At 43.3% G+C, this 15,887-nt stretch overlaps 1 pseudogene across 1 annotated transcript; it reads left to right on the top strand.

The window, feature by feature from the left end:
• The first annotated feature begins 4,389 nt into the window (after window positions 1–4,389).
• Window positions 4,390–12,851, top strand: LOC146170824 (uncharacterized; annotated as a pseudogene). The gene is made up of 5 exons (XR_014703102.1): window positions 4,390–4,402; window positions 5,698–5,834; window positions 8,108–8,290; window positions 9,267–9,693; window positions 12,439–12,851. The product of XR_014703102.1 is annotated as an uncharacterized LOC146170824 (transcript).
• Window positions 12,852–15,887: the final 3,036 nt, after the last annotated feature.

Genomic DNA, 15,887 nt, shown 5'->3' with positions numbered 1-15,887 from the left:
TTATTTCTTTTTCAGCCTGAAAGGCTGCACAGGACCGTGAGTATGCAGGGTGGGTGCCCTCACAGTTCACACATTTGTAGTCAGTTGCACTGCATTTATCGTTTGCATGGTCATGCGCGCTGCATTTTGCACAGGTAAGGCGTCCTCGACATGTCTGGCTACCATGCCCGTACCGCTGACACTTGAAGCACCTGTGGGGGCTTGGTATGTACGGGCTAACTTTGCATCGGATAAATTCCACATTGAGAAATTCAGGAAGTGTGCTCTGGTCGAAGGTGAGAACAATATGTTTAGTTTTTATTTCTTCGTTCTTTCGCCTGATTGTTATTCTTCGTACTGCTGTTACACCTTGGTCCTGTAGGCCCTCAAGAAGATCTGATTCTGTTTCGTTTAGGAGGTCTCGCTCAGAGACAACTCCCTGGCAGCTGTTAAGACTGCGGTGGGGTGATACCTGAACGTCAAGGTGAGCAAACGTTTTTGTTATGAGAAGGTTGTCAGATTGACTTTTGTCTGATACCTCTATTAGCAGGTCACCAGATCCTAGTTTTTTCGCTTTGTAGTTTGCCCCAATGATGGCCTTCAGAGAGTTGGCAATCAGAAAGACTGACAGTTCATTTACTGGTTGAGATTCGGTTACAGAGTGCAAGACAAGAAACTTTGGAAAGTTCTCAGTTGGTGTACTGACTTTTTGCGTCACTTCGGTGCGACTCCTTTTCGGGGGTCGATCAGGTTTTTTTAAAGGTAGTTTTTCCATGTAGTATGGATTGTTTTAAGGGGTCCTAATATATGTCGCCTCTGGTTCACCCTTATACGCAGAGGAAGGTCCCGGAGCCCCTCGCCTGGTGGACAGGCGAGGAGCCCATCGGCCGAGGCTTGACCATGGCCTCGACCGCCACCGTTCAAGGTTTCTTCCCTTCACCTCTCAACCTATCGCCACGGTACGGATTACAGCTTCGGTATGGGGGCTCAGGGTCCGTGGTGGCACCAAGCACCAACACCTAGTTTACACAAGGTGCCCTTGCGGGTTTTGATAATATTATGTCAGCTGTTGAATTTAACACCTCTGGGATTCTATCGCTGATTGATCAAATGAAACTTTCATCCTCAGCCGGCTTTGATAATATCAACGCTAAATTCCTTAAGAGTACTAAACCCATCAGTGCCGCATATTTATGCATGCTATTCCAGCAATCACTTACTACAGGCCAACTTCCACTTGACTGGAAAGTTGGGAAGGTCATTCCAGTCTTCAAATCCGGTAACACCAATTCTCCATTAAATTATCGGTTCATTTCTTTAACATGTGTGCCTTGTAAGATCATGGAACACGTCATATTCTCCCATATCATTGCCTTCCTGGATTCAAACAATTTTTTTCATTCTGCGCAGCACGGGTTCCGGTAAGGCTTTTCTTGTGATAATCAACTAGCGCTTTTTATACATGACCTGCATGCCAACCTAGATCTTAACCTACAAATTGGTGCTATCTTTCTTGATTTTAAAAAAGCTTTCGATAAAGTTCCTCACAGACGCCTGTTACACAAGTTATCTCACATTAACCTCGATCCAAATGTGGTTATGTGGATTAGCGAATTTCTAACTAACCTCACTCAATCCGTCTTCGTAAATGAATATAATTCCAGCTCCCTTCCTGTAACATCTGGCGTCCCTCAAGGTTCCGTACTAGGTCCCCTTCTGTTTTTAATATACATAAATGATTTACCCTTTCAAGTGTCTAAACCCTCACAAATGCAGTGCACTGTATTTTCATCGCCGCCGCAACCCACTCATATCCCTTTATCAAATTGCCTCCGTTCCCGTGCTACCAGTGCTATCATACAAATATTTAAGCGTAACTCTGTGCGCTGATTTGTCCTGGAAAACTCGTATAACTAACATCATTTCTTCAGCTAACAAATCCCTTGGTTTTCTAAGACGTCATCTTCGCGATGCTCCCGTGCACGTCAAGTTACTAGCTTACGAATCACTTGTGAAATCAAAGCTAGAATATGCATCACCCATTTGGCACCCATATCAAGCTTACCTCGCCAATGCACTAGAACGTTTGCAGAACCGCGCCGCCAGATTTATTCATTCGTCATACCATTACAGCACCAGTGTATCATATCTGAAATCCCTTTCAGGTTTACAGCCACTCGAGATACGCCGCCGCATAGCCAGTCTTTCACTGTTTCACAAGTTTTTTTACAGCCATCTACAAACTGCACCCTATATGGTCCCACCAGCACGCATATCTCACCGCACTCTCCACCATTTCCAGATCAGCCGTCCACTTGCACGAACCGTCACCTTCGCAAACGCATTTTTTTTCACGCGCCGCTGCGGACTCGAATGACCTTCCCGAAGAGATTGCAACAAGAACCTGTCCAATAATCTTCGCACAAAAAGCCTACAGCTATTTATAATCATAGCACATGACTTTGTACCATCTCATCCAAAATTTGTATCCACCCCTTATGTAATGCCCCTCAAAAGGGGTCTTTAAGGAAATAAAAATGAAATTAAAATGAAATGATGTTGATAATTGATGCAAACTTACCTTGCAACCCATATTGTACTAGGTTCTGTAGTACATAGTGCAAACAGTGCCACAATTTCTAATTGCATTAAATTTTTTGTCCTCCACATGGTTATATTTCCCATCTCCTTAAAGTAATTGTGCAAATTGTCGTATCGGTCATTGATGCTACATGCATTGTTCTTGCTTTCATTTTGTTCCTATAATGCTTTATCTGCACAGTAGTATTATGCATGAGTGTTTGTAGCTTTGTACCAAGTCAATTTGTAATATTTATATTTAACTGCACTGATATTACCGACAATTAAACCTCTATGTAATCAACCTTCATGTAGTGATTTCCTCGATATTACAAAGTTTTTCAATTCCCCAACTCCGCCCCCATTGAGGTGAATGTATTTGAAAACTCCATGTAGCAAACATGTCGCGGCGGTAGACCTTGAAATAGCGAACTCGTGGCGCCGATTGTCTCTTAGCTAGTGCCGAGTTAGGGGAAATTTGCCAGAACCCCGCAAATTTCAGGACGATAGATACAATGCGCCGTGTTTCAGCGCCGATGCCGCATTTCCGCGGCAGACGCAGCGGTCTCTGCTGCTTTCGCTGTTGGAACATGGCACTACAATAGTTCATGCATAAAAGCTGCCAAAAATAACAGAAAAAAGACACAGGGTGAGCAGCGTGCGTCCATCACTGACACGCGAGCTCCCTCCCGCGCATCAGCAGCGGGAGCACTGGAGCGCGCTTTCAACGCGAGGCAAACACGCGGGGAAGGGAGGGAGGGGGGCCAACGCACGCGCTCTCGCCCACACTGATTTCTCCTCCACTCCCTTTCCCCGCTCCCTCGTGGACACGTCGCGCGAGACTCGGAGGCGGAGGCTGCTGCCACAGTCGCGCCACGATATCAGCGCGATCGATGACTTCAAATAATTCTAATTTAATGTAAACACTTTCAATGTGCTTTCTCTTACATCAATTCTTCATCTGGTTTTCGTTCTACATTGTCCTTTTGGGCCTTCATGCGAAAACTGCATGTAGCGAAAACCTGTGTGTAACGAAAAATCGCTGACATTTTACAATTTCGTTATACCCAGGTTTAACTGTATTACCTAATTTTGCAGATTCCTTGTGGCATTATCTAAAGGTGAAGAGCTGCCCTGCCGATGAGCTGCCGAAGCGCCACAAAAATGTGTCAAGGTACCTGGCGCAGAAGTGCTGTGACCTTCGGCGGTACATATCTTCTCAGATTCACGTTTGATTCTTCTGTTCAGTTTAGGCAGAATTAAGTGGTTGGCTGTTATAATTTGTTCAGTGTCATGGCAGCAGCTAATGATTGTCATCATGGATGTGGTGTTTGTCGTCTTTGTCGAGCTCTTCTGATATGTTGCCAGTGAGAGGCAAGCAAAAGGAACATCGCCTGTTGCAATGCAGTCAGCAAACTGTAAGCCAGTAGGCAGGAAAAAACTAACACCTCTCATCCATCTCGTGCACCACTGATCTGCCAAGCATTGCATAGCTCAAAGCTAGGAGTTGCGAATGCCTCAGGTCTATTAATCAAGGATGCATATTGTGCTAATAAATATAGTGGTTTTCTTCATAATTGGTCATTCGAGGTATGCAGTGCATGCGAAAAATGTTCTCGCAGTCCAAAGATGTCTCCCAAATTCTGCAGTGGTCTGCACAGCTAGGTGACATTTTGTTGACACATTGCCTACTTATTAGTTCTGCCAAGTTAACGTGTATTTCTTATGGGCATGCAGCCTCACAGTCTTTCTCTTTTTTTTCAGCTAGGGCATGCTGAACTCACAAGCAGAAAAGGAACGTCATCAGCCGGGAGTACTGCGTTGATAAATTGTTTTGCCCCAAGTAAGGTGTTTTTGATGTGCATGGCCATACTTAAGAATGCATGGAATGCACAGAGCTGGATTGCTGCTCCACAGCTGCATGTTAATTTAACAATAGCAAATACTTGACGAGGCAGACTACAGAAATGCGCCACACTACACAAATACTACACGCCAGGAGACAGACTACAGAAGGACAACACTACAAAAGACAGACTACAGACATGCGACACACTAAGTAAGACAGACTACACAACTGCTACACACTACACAATGCAGACTACAGAAATACTACACAAGACAGACAACACAATTACTACATGCCGGAAATACGACAAACTACAGACTACAGGTTTTTTTTTTGTAGTATTTCTGTAGTACTTTTTGACTGTGTTGAAAATCAAGCTTTACTATAACTATAAATATAACTATAACTATAAATTTATAATTAAAACCTCGCTGACATGTTTGTAAAACATTTGAGAAAACATATCAAAACTGCCTGGTGTTGGAAAAAAATTAACTGCTGAACCAGGCACAAAGGCATTAGAATTGAGACTGACTTCATAAAAGTGTAGGTTCACATTTATAGACATCAAATGCAACACTTCCTTTCTTTAGCTCTCACAGAATTAAGTCCATATTTGCGTTGTCCTAAGAGTGGAAGAGATTTAGTAACAAATCCGGGTCGTAGAAGGCAAGCCAGAACCATTTTCTTGATTGCTTCCGGATGCTTGACCCTTTTACATCAATGACATGTGGAGCCGTTGCAAGGGCACGTTTTTGCTCATGCTGCGCCACCCGAATTCCGGCCCGCTCATAGGCAATGGAATAATTGTAGTTATCAAATGGATCACCCCTATGCCCCAAAGAAGCCATCGCGTTTCTCCTCATGATGTCGTGTTCCTGCGGGTGTTCCTGCCTCGTATGTTGGCTCGTTGACTTTCTTTGACACTTCGCCCCTTTGCACCTAGGCAGTGAAGAAAAGCAACCTTGGCAGTTCAGTTTTTCACGTCGCGAGTGCTTGTTAGCACAATGTACAGCTGATTGCAAAGACGTATTATAACACCACAATTTATCGAAATTTCGAGCGTAGTAACCGGGAAAACATTATTTGGAACATAATAACTTGGCGGAAAATAATGTAACTCTAAGAAATTTCTTTACTGCCTGCGATTTTGACTGCATGAAACAAAATCGTATTACCCGGGAATGTATCGATGAGGCTTTACAGTATTATACAAGGCCTGTTGAATGGCAATGTGTTTTCGTTTGTTTATACTTTGCTTTCTTACCAGTTTGCAATGTTTCAACTAGGTTTCTACTCCTGGAAGGAAAAAATAGAACAAGGTACTCGCAGCCACTTTATTGTGACCACGAGCGCAAAAAAAGGCAGCCCCTTAAGAAAAAAACTTATTTCACCTGTCATCGATCTGGAGAATATGTTTCACAAGGTAATTGCAATAGCATAATTCTTTGCTCCAGAACCTAAGAGAGTGTATGGCACCATATTTACAGCTCGCTTTACTGCATAACATATTTGGCAATGAACATGCCATACTGCAGGAAGTGGAATGCTATTGCAGTATTTGCATTGTACAAGGGAGTTATCAGGCTTGATCTTTTACAACAAATAAGCAGTGTTGTAACAAACAATAAGATGACTCCAGGAAAGAAACATTCCCTTTGACTTGCCTTTGACACTAACCAAAAGGCTATGTTAATTTAAATGTTAGCTAATTAACTACATGACTATTCCCATAATGACTAATGTCTGCTGTAGTTGATATGATCCAGAAACAGATATATATACTTTTTTCAAACTAGCATTTTTTTTCCTGAATCCCTGACACTCACAGCAGTAGAGCTGACAAACTGTCTTCTACAGCAATGCTGGGAACAGGAAAATGTTCACTTTCAGGCAGGTTTGGAGCTGGCAACATGGACTGACTTTTTTGTAGCAGGCTTGGAGCAGCATTTCTTCTTTTAAGCTTTAAAGGTGCGCAAACTGTTTTTCAGAGCGGTACATACACCCTTTGTTAAAATTTCGGTGCCCGAGGGCTTTTCCTGTGAGCCAACCATATGGCTCATTGTGCATTCCCAACAATCACCTGAAAATAAGATTTTGGTCCTACTCTTTTCAACAATCAGTCTTCCTAAAATGCTTAGCTGCTAGCTTCATGTGCAAACCCAAAGGCTGTGCATTCATACCATGCACAGCCACTGATGTGTGGTCATCCAGAGTGCAGTGAACATAATCCCTATGTGCCCACAAATGGCTCACAAGAGATAAAACTAGCGCTGCTCCCTATTCTGCAGTGCTAGCCAAAACCGCGTAGTGATTCACACTGCCATGTGTTGGGAACAATGCCATGGCATAAAAGAACAGACAGGCAGAGTGGCACTGTATTCTTTATCTAGCTGACTTGCTACCGCAAAAGAATTAGGGGCCTTGGCGGCAACGATAGCACCAAACGTGCTTGTTGGTCGTCAAATTATTAAAGCACCATACATGACGTCATCAAGAACCCCTCACCTGGAGCTATGTGCTGCAGAGAAACCTTAAAGTTGTCGCAGATTTATTCGGCTTTATGTCACCATTTCAAATGCTACACCAAAAATACTTTGCAAGATTTGCGAACAAGTTTCACACATTCATCCCATTGAAGCTTGATAAGTTCTAAAATTTTTTTAGTTGCCCACTAAATACCTAATTACCCTTTCTAACAATGATTTTGTAATGCGCCCGAGGTCACTACAAACAAAACCAGAAGCATTAATATGTGTAAGCAATTTCTCCGAGTCAGAAAAACTTTTGCACACAGCATAACTGCTCAGCTTTTTATTCAGTACATTGGTATCACAAAATACATAGCCCCTACCTATAGCCAAAATTTCAAAGGCATAACCCCAGCTTCAAGAACAAAGGTATAACAATTCAATCAAAGGGCTATGAGGAGAACTGCTTTCAATTTTTTTTCCCCAGTGAAAATTGATTGTGTGGTTTTTTCATGGCCAGGTTTTTATGACATCAAAACACACATTTCTTGCTCAGAAAACTTTATTTAAAAATGGAACTTTTTATTCTCCTGGCACTCGATTCAAACTCATAACGTTGCAACTGAAATCAGCTCCATCATAACTATCTGGAAGTGAATGATGATGTAGCCTAGCCTGAAGCACCCAAAAGAATAAACTCTTGACGGCCCCACGGTTTTCTTGCAAAAGTGGCTGCTCTCAATAATATTGTGAGCGCTGCATGACGCATCTTTCACACGAGCCCACGTGCTGCTTCATCTTCATCCTTCTCTCTAGAATGAATCCATCATCATTCGGTGTGCGACCCGGGCTTCAGGTCTCTAATAAACCTGGACTACCAAGCCCGTCCTTACAATATGTATATTCCACTTTTTGATTATTTTTACTTTGTAAGAGCTATTTTATAGTGAAGCTAGCAGTTCGCAGTGGGAACACAGTAGTCTAGTAATGCAAGCCAATTTCAATTTGTCGTTAGTGCCAGTGGCCAGGGCAGAAAGATGCAGTCACTGAATCCGTTATTTCAGTAAGGGTTAATGACGCCTTTGGGCACAACAGATTTACCATCCTGTATAAATATGCTACATGAATTTGCTATCTTTCTGTATTTTGCTCTGGTGTAACAATTTTAGGCCTCAACACTTGCATTAAAAAACAGTGTTTGTATGCAATATTGTTCTGCCTCCTTTAGGCACAGGGAAACGAAAACTAAAACGACCTGGAAGTGTCAAGTGCGGTAACAGGTGTTTTGAGGGAATGACTGTTACTGAGGACAGCAAAGCAGTGATTGTGGTCTTCCAAAGCAATTACCGTGGCCACGCCTTTCAACTTCAGCACATTCTTTTGCCGAAGACTGAAAGGGATGCCATCACTGGTAAGAAGCCGCTTTTTCTAGCAATGACAGAGGCTGCGATTCCACGAAAGCCGCAGTAACCAAAGAGTGCAGATAATGCAAATTGTGTGCATACTTTAAAGATGCTTAGTCTTATAAATTCATATCATACTGAACTTGTATCACCTATGATCATATCATTGAGATCCTAATAAGGTAGTAATTACTCACTGATTACTCAGTAATTTCGAGATCCTACGGTAATTTGATGTCAGAAATGGATGGCATAAGGAACCTAGTATAATAGTGATTTCTACTGGTCAATTGGAGCTCAGCGCTTGAACCAAAATTCAGTGACCCAAATCGCTACAGGGCGAATCAGTCTTGTCGACCAGAGGAACATGCAGAGCACACTGCACAAGAAATGCTGAGCTTGTCCGGGAAATTTAAGTCGCATCCTAGCAACAAAATGTGTTGTGATTGATAAATAGATGAGAGTGCAGCCCTTTACAGTTTGCTTTCACACGCTTTTAACAAAGCGCTGTAGATATTTTTCGACAGGCATACCTTGGCATACACGGTCACAAAATAAATGAAAATAGATGGTGATGACCAGTGTCCTTCGCTAACATCTCTGAATGCACTAAAAGCAGCCAAAATACTTTGCAACTAGCGGAAGTGACGACATAACAGACTAGAACTTCCGCCGAGATCTGACTCTGGTCGGCGGATCGAGCTAGAACGCGCAGAATTGTTCCAACTGACCAGCGGAATATGCACAACTGATCTTGGTTGACCAGTGGCATTAAAAATCGCCATTCTGGAGGAAGAAAGCCTGTTCCAAAATGACCAGCGGAATCAGCATAAGTATTGAAATATTTTGACAAGCAAGTTGTTATTTCCAAAAACGCTGTACTATGTGTCTCTTACTCTCAAATCCCAGATGCCTATTTTCACAAGTGGTATAAAAACGGCCCATTTCCATTTAAACAAATGCACTTTGTTTTTATACTCGGAGCCATGCTTCGAGAAGGGGTCTCCCTAGATGCAGTCCTGGATAAATTCAGAAGCAGCCTAATGACACCTTTCAGCGTGTTCACCTACTGACCAGACAAGACCTATACAACATTCTACGGGACACAAAAAGTCAACAACCACGAGCGTCTCCATCCTGACGACTACATAAGCGTGATGTTGTGGGTGGAGCGGATGCACAACGAGAAGGACAATCCAGTACTGTTCTTTAAGCACCAAGGACAACAAGACAATGGAAACCTGCTTGACAAGACAGAGCAGGAGCTTCTCGACGACAGCGATTTCATGGTGCCAATAATGACCGCGCCGCAGCAGGATCTGTTCAAGAAGTTTGGCACTGATCGCATATGTGTTGATGGGACACACGGAACCACAGGTAATGACTGAAAATTACTTTTGCAATTCTTTCTGTTGAATTATTAGAAAATATAAAACACTACAGAAAGTTTTTGATAATATCTTTTGAACCAGCAATTTTTTGACACAATATGCATTAGTCAAGCCTGGATATGTTGAACCCAGGCATCTTGAATTACGACAATATAGAAATGACAAGCTCTTGAAAATCCTATTTAAAGGTATAGAAACGTGGCCTAGTATATGCCAGTAGCATATACCAGGTGCCCCAACTAACTTTAGCCAATGGCTAAAAAATTAGATATCTGGGGTAAGTGATCGAAACTATTTGCATACAGCTGCTGGCCAACTTGTGCACCATACACAATTTTTGTTTTGCAATTAATTGACTCTGTTCATTTACGTACATTATTCAGCATTGACTTTAGACTAGAAATAGGGTTTGCAAACATGGGGTGAGCACCTTCAGAAACTTAAATTTCAATGGTGCTTTGCAATCCCTTTTTGCACATGGGGCGGGTTAGCTGGGCCGCTTCAGACATCTGCTGGCAGTACTAGTGCTGTGAAACCATGTGGTAGGGAGAATATGCTGTGTGATCGAGTGTGGCATTAATTCGGACCTGGTGTACCCATTTTAAACGCGACATTACTGCGGCACAATGAGCCAACCTAGATAAAGCGTAGTGGCACTTGGCTGGTGTACTTCAATTGCTTCACTTAGAAAGTCACAGTGGATCATAGCGAAACGAATTGCCCGTACATCTGACCGATTAGCCTATTCATATTGTACTAGAAACAGGATTAAGCATCACACAATAACTACTTTCAAGCACAGTCCACTGTAGCTTTGATATGAAGATTAGGCCTGAAAATGTCTAGCGATGTGCTGCCAACACGCCGACGACAGCATGTTTGCGTGTTTTTTTTTAACATCCCAAAGCAACTCAGGTTATGAGAGACGCCATAGTGGAGCGCTCCGGAAATTTCGACCACCTGGAATGACAGAATGTCTGTGCAAGAAACGTGTCACTAATGTGGGTGCAATATACCCTAGCTTGTACGTACGTTATAAGAAAGCTTATATCTTAACATTTTTAAATACTGCATTATCTATATATCAAACAATTTTGCTATCCTGCTCCAGTTTGATATATAAGGGTTCAAGTGTATTTTTGAATTTCGCGCGTAATAAACGTAGTCAGCATTTTGCATTGAAAAACTACACCTAAACTTGATCTGTCATAATTTCAAAAATAGAGCTGACACCTACTTTTACAGCAACTTTCTGAATGATCTGCAGGCAATGTGCACAATAAGTGGGTAGCACTACAGGGTGTCTATCAAGTTACGTTACCACATTCCCCAAGTTTTGCAGGTTTACCGTGCGCTTTGTGAAATTCCCCGAATGACGCAATGCCGCCCGATGCTAACACTCTCTACTGTACAAGCATGTTTTAAAAAAGGAAGTTCAATACAGTCACTAACCGAACTTTCGGAGTTGGTGGCACCTAGAAAACAGCCGAAATGATCGAACAGACATAAAGAATGAGTAAGTTACAAAAAAATATTTCGAAAAAAAAAAATTGGCATTAAAAGTCTCTCGGCTCCCCATGTTTTGTTTGCATGTCGAAAACAGAGTTGTAGCTTATCGATTGCAATATGCTTCCATGGCGCACACTAGCATGATCTGACAACGCCGGTCGCCAATGCAGATGTGCCGATTAGTCTAGATGCGGCAGACGTGCATGCCAACGAAAAGCATACGACTTCCTTGAGGCTGTCTGCATGTGCGCAGTGATACCCCGCAAAAGCTATGCTATCTGTCCACTTAGATTGTCTCGGCGATGCGGTCATGGCTTCACTTCATGATAGTGCAACGCAGCTGCCACAAAGGCATGCATTGTGCAAAGCAACAGTATTCAGTTTCCATGATAGGTGACGAAATCTGCGAAGACCATGTCATGGAACTCATGGAAAGAAAGCAAGGATTGCGTGCGTGCACCCCTTGCAGAAGTAATGTATGCTTCCATCAAGGCATAAGGAAGGAAGGAAGTGTTTATTTCAGACTAACATTGCTCAATTTGAAAATCTGAAGTGTCGCAACATCTCCTGCTTTGCCGCAACTGTCTACAGGGTAATACTAGAAAACAAGGGGAGGCAGGCGGCCACCAAACAGCTCAAGTGCAAACCGTAGGAAGTGCAGTCAGTGTTGCGATGTGCAATCGGCAACGCCACCGAGGAAGCAGCGCTTAAACCCACTTCAAAATTAGATGTGTTGCAACGCTTTGGGCCACTTTGCCGGGATGGTCCACTAGACATCATAATTGACCAAGTCGTTAATCACTGACAAGATGTGCTTTATAGACGAGCCATTCAAAGTACATCTTCCTTGTTATATACAAGACTTGGAACTTTCATACCCTTCAATTCCTAACTGAAGTACAAATTCCCCTCCCTAGTTTTTCTAGATAATCTAAAATGCTTGAGAATTCTGTGTGTCGGGACATTTGACTATGTGATATCTCCAAAATGCCTCTACCACTTGGGTAGCACTGTGTTCAGTTTGTGCAGCACTGTAATGCTAGAGCTGAACTGCACCTGTAAAGCTGGTGCCAAGTTATGAAGAAACTTCATAGATGACTGCTTTGCCAATGTCATAAGCCACATTACATTAGTGCGTGCACAAGACCGGTTCAATCTGACACGGCTGGACCTAACAATATAAAAGCACTGTGCTGTGTACTGCATTACGCAAGTTAACATATTCTGGGTGGCTTAGCCTACAACTCTTCTTTCAGGGTTACAGTGCTCTGCGTGGACGAATTTGGTGCAGGCTTTCCAGTAGCCTACTGCATCACAGAGTTGACCACAAATGTGTGACAACATTTTTTAATGCAATGAGATCCAAGACAGGCCAAGTTACAGCCAAGAACTTCATGACGGACGATGCACCTGCCTTTTATAATGCCTGGGAACAAGTGATGGGAAAGCCCATGCATCAACTGCTGTGCGCCTGGCACATCGACAAAAACTGGCGAGAAAACCTGAAAAAACACATTAAAGACAAAAGCCTCCATGCCTTCACATACAAGGTAGTATGTTATGTTTAACTGAAGCGCAAAATAACATTAAAGACTTAGAGTCCTGAATAAAACAGCACGCGCGGTTCCCTGAAATGTTGCCTCCAACTCCACAAATTTGACCAGGATGACACTGCTATGAAACTGCCCTGAAGGCTCTGCCTAAGTGCTTTACAATGTAAAATGAATGAACTTTCATTACATACACAGTTATCAAGAACTTATCGGCTACAATACCCTTTCATTCCACTATCACTATAGTTGTACCACTGCACAACACAATTTAAGCACATCTCAAACAAGGCTCAGCTAGCAAGTGGTAGCTAAAGACATGAAAACATGGTAATTTCTCTTTAAAACGAACTTGAAGGAAAAAGAATTTGTTCACCTTAAGGACCCTTCAAATTTATGTGAGCAGGCTAGGGGCGTCCAAAAATATGTTACATAACAATGCCTACCGCAGAAATGATAATTGAAACACAGCATTTACTGCACAACGTATAAGTAAGCTTGACTTTTTTTACTCTCATTTTTCTCATTGTATCCCACAGTGGCTGCTATTTATGCATTTTTCCTTGATGTTTGCTTCCCATCCTGCTCAGAGCATTGTTTGAAAGTGTCCAACAGTATGTAGCCATGTGCCTCCATTTTATCTAGCTTAATCTGCAGGTATAGCTGTTACAAAAACTACAAGCAGGCACACTATGCACCCTTCCATATGCCGCAAGCAGTGCACATAGTGACGATATCTGACCGACTTTCTATCACAATAACTCGTGCTGTGACGTACTGTGAGCTAGAAACTCAGCTACAGAGTTTTCAGGGCTCAAGTCACTGACTGGGCGTATATGCCTTTTTGTCTGTGGGAGACAATGCACAGCCTGTAATGCATGCACAATGACAAACTCTCAACATGTCAGACCTTCTCCAGTGCAGGCACAATGGTGCTTGCCTTTTCCATACCGGCAAGGAAGCTTGGCCCCCAAAAAACGCGCTCCCACAATACAGTATTCACACAGTTCTTCACAATGGCGTCGGAAGCAGGTCATTCACATTTCTTCGCCTTGATGGTACCACGCGCACCAGTGCCACTAGTTACTTTGCCCAAGCTTGGTTCAAAAACCTCATTTTAGCAAATTTTTATTTATATTGAGTTTTATGCGAAACCAACCAATGGTTCATCTTATCCAAAAATTCACCTTAACTGATTTTATATCAATGGGAGTCTACTGTCAAACTTTACCTGCAAGTTAAAGATGCTATGTAGTGAGAATAAGCTGTCTTCGTTATGAAGTCGGAGCAACAATCGGTAAGGTCGCGTAAGCTTACCACATCAGCACAAAAATAGCTATACCGAACGCACGCAGTAGAATCTCGGTACAGGTGCATCCACACGACGGGCCACGGACCTGTATTGGTCCGCGGACCAAGTGTCACGTGACATCCCACTTACGGTTTATGAGGTCTGCGCCAGGTCTGCGGACCGGAGCGGGCGAAAATGGGCAGGCATTTTTCCCGGACCGCGGACCACGGGCCTGGCGGTGCCTGTGAACGCAGGGGGCGCATTGGCTCCCGATCAGCTAGCCCGTATCAACGTAAACTTTGCGCACGTTTTGAAGAGCTTCAAAAAACATAGACAGCGTGTAGAGTTGCATCCGATGGCGTATTTACACATCCTTCGAGAACTGAGCACCACGGTACGTGCAGCACTGCGTACTGCTGTCCCGTCACATCCCGGACGAGTCTTCTTCAGCGGCGCGTTTAGTAAAAAGTGTCAAAAAACATCGGGTCCCAGCTACATCATGAAATAGAAGTTCCCAAGTGAACACTTGCAACACCGAATTCCGCGAGTTTGCCGGAGAGGTGCCGCCGCAAAACGCGGTGGACGACGGCGCACTGGCCGTGTCCTACTCCTTAGTCGTCACTAGGCCTATAGATTGTTTTGAATCGAAGCTACAGCGAGCGGTGCTTTCGATTTGACTAGCGCTGTTTTAAATGGCCTGCCCATTGAAAACAAAAAAAGGAAGAGGTCTACCGACTGTCTTGTAAAAAAAAGCATATGGCCATATGGGCGAGGCCTTAGCAGCGGAGATAGCGTACAAGAAGGCCGGGTGAGCAGGCGCTGCACAAGTGGCAGCTGCTATGCAGAAACTTGCTTGTTATAACACTATACCAGCCACTGTGTATAGGTTAGTGATCCTCACAAAGTGGTCAGTTCTGATACGCCTTTATGTAGACTTATTATTCTAAGAAAGACTATTTCACTACACACGCTGGCGCAAGGTATATCCGCCGCTGCCGTAGCGCGTCTCGATGCGCCGGTAGGGTTATGCATAGGACGATGCTTGAGCTTGCTATTGCCCCCCGAGTTGGAAGCGACTCCACGCTCGGTGTTATAAATAATCACGATATTGGTAACCGCAGCTTCGTTATGCTGATCGCCTAAAGGGTAACAGTTGCGAGCTGTGCAGCAGTGGTGAACTTCTGCGCAGTTCAGTTCGATGCACAGTTAAGGCGTCTGCGTAATGTGGTCCTTATTACCCTCATCTTTGCATTTGGAATTAAACGGATTAAACTTATGTACGTTGTTAGTGCCACACTTCGTCTAGGTGCGTTCATGTTTATACGAAGCCAGCCTATAAACGAAGGCTAGTATACTGTACCTCAATATTGCCCAAATGCATGCCATTGTGAAAAAATGTAGAATCTGAGGCAGTGTGCAATGAGTGCATCGCGAAACGGCGAGATATATTCGCAACTCTAATGAACGACAGGGGGCGCTGCGAAGTCTGGCCACACTTACAGGAGACAGGATGCACATAAAATTCTACAGGCCGATTACCATAACATCTGTCATGTACAGGTTAACCATGCAGGCGGTGAAATTAAAGGTGCAATCATGGTTTGAAAGTAACAAGATACTCGGAGAACTTCAGAACGGCTTTAGAAATGGTAGGCGCTTAGATAATAGCCTGTTCGTGCTTACCCAATGCATCGAAATATCTAGAGTGGAAGATAGACCTTTGTATTTGGCCTTCCTGGACATAAACGGGGCGTACGACAACGTAAGCAGGGAACTCCTGTGGAACATATTAAAAGCAGAAGGTATCGGTTATGAGATAATAGAGTTCCTACAGGAAATATACCGGGATAACAAAGTAGAAATT

Source organism: Amblyomma maculatum, unplaced genomic scaffold, assembly GCF_055883805.1.
Source record: "Amblyomma maculatum isolate TAMU_Amacu unplaced genomic scaffold, ASM5588380v1 scaffold_38, whole genome shotgun sequence".
NCBI classification, from domain to species: Eukaryota; Metazoa; Arthropoda; class Arachnida; order Ixodida; family Ixodidae; genus Amblyomma; species Amblyomma maculatum.
The sequence above is the reverse complement of the archived record's forward strand: the minus strand, read 5'-3'. Positions and strand labels throughout refer to the sequence as shown.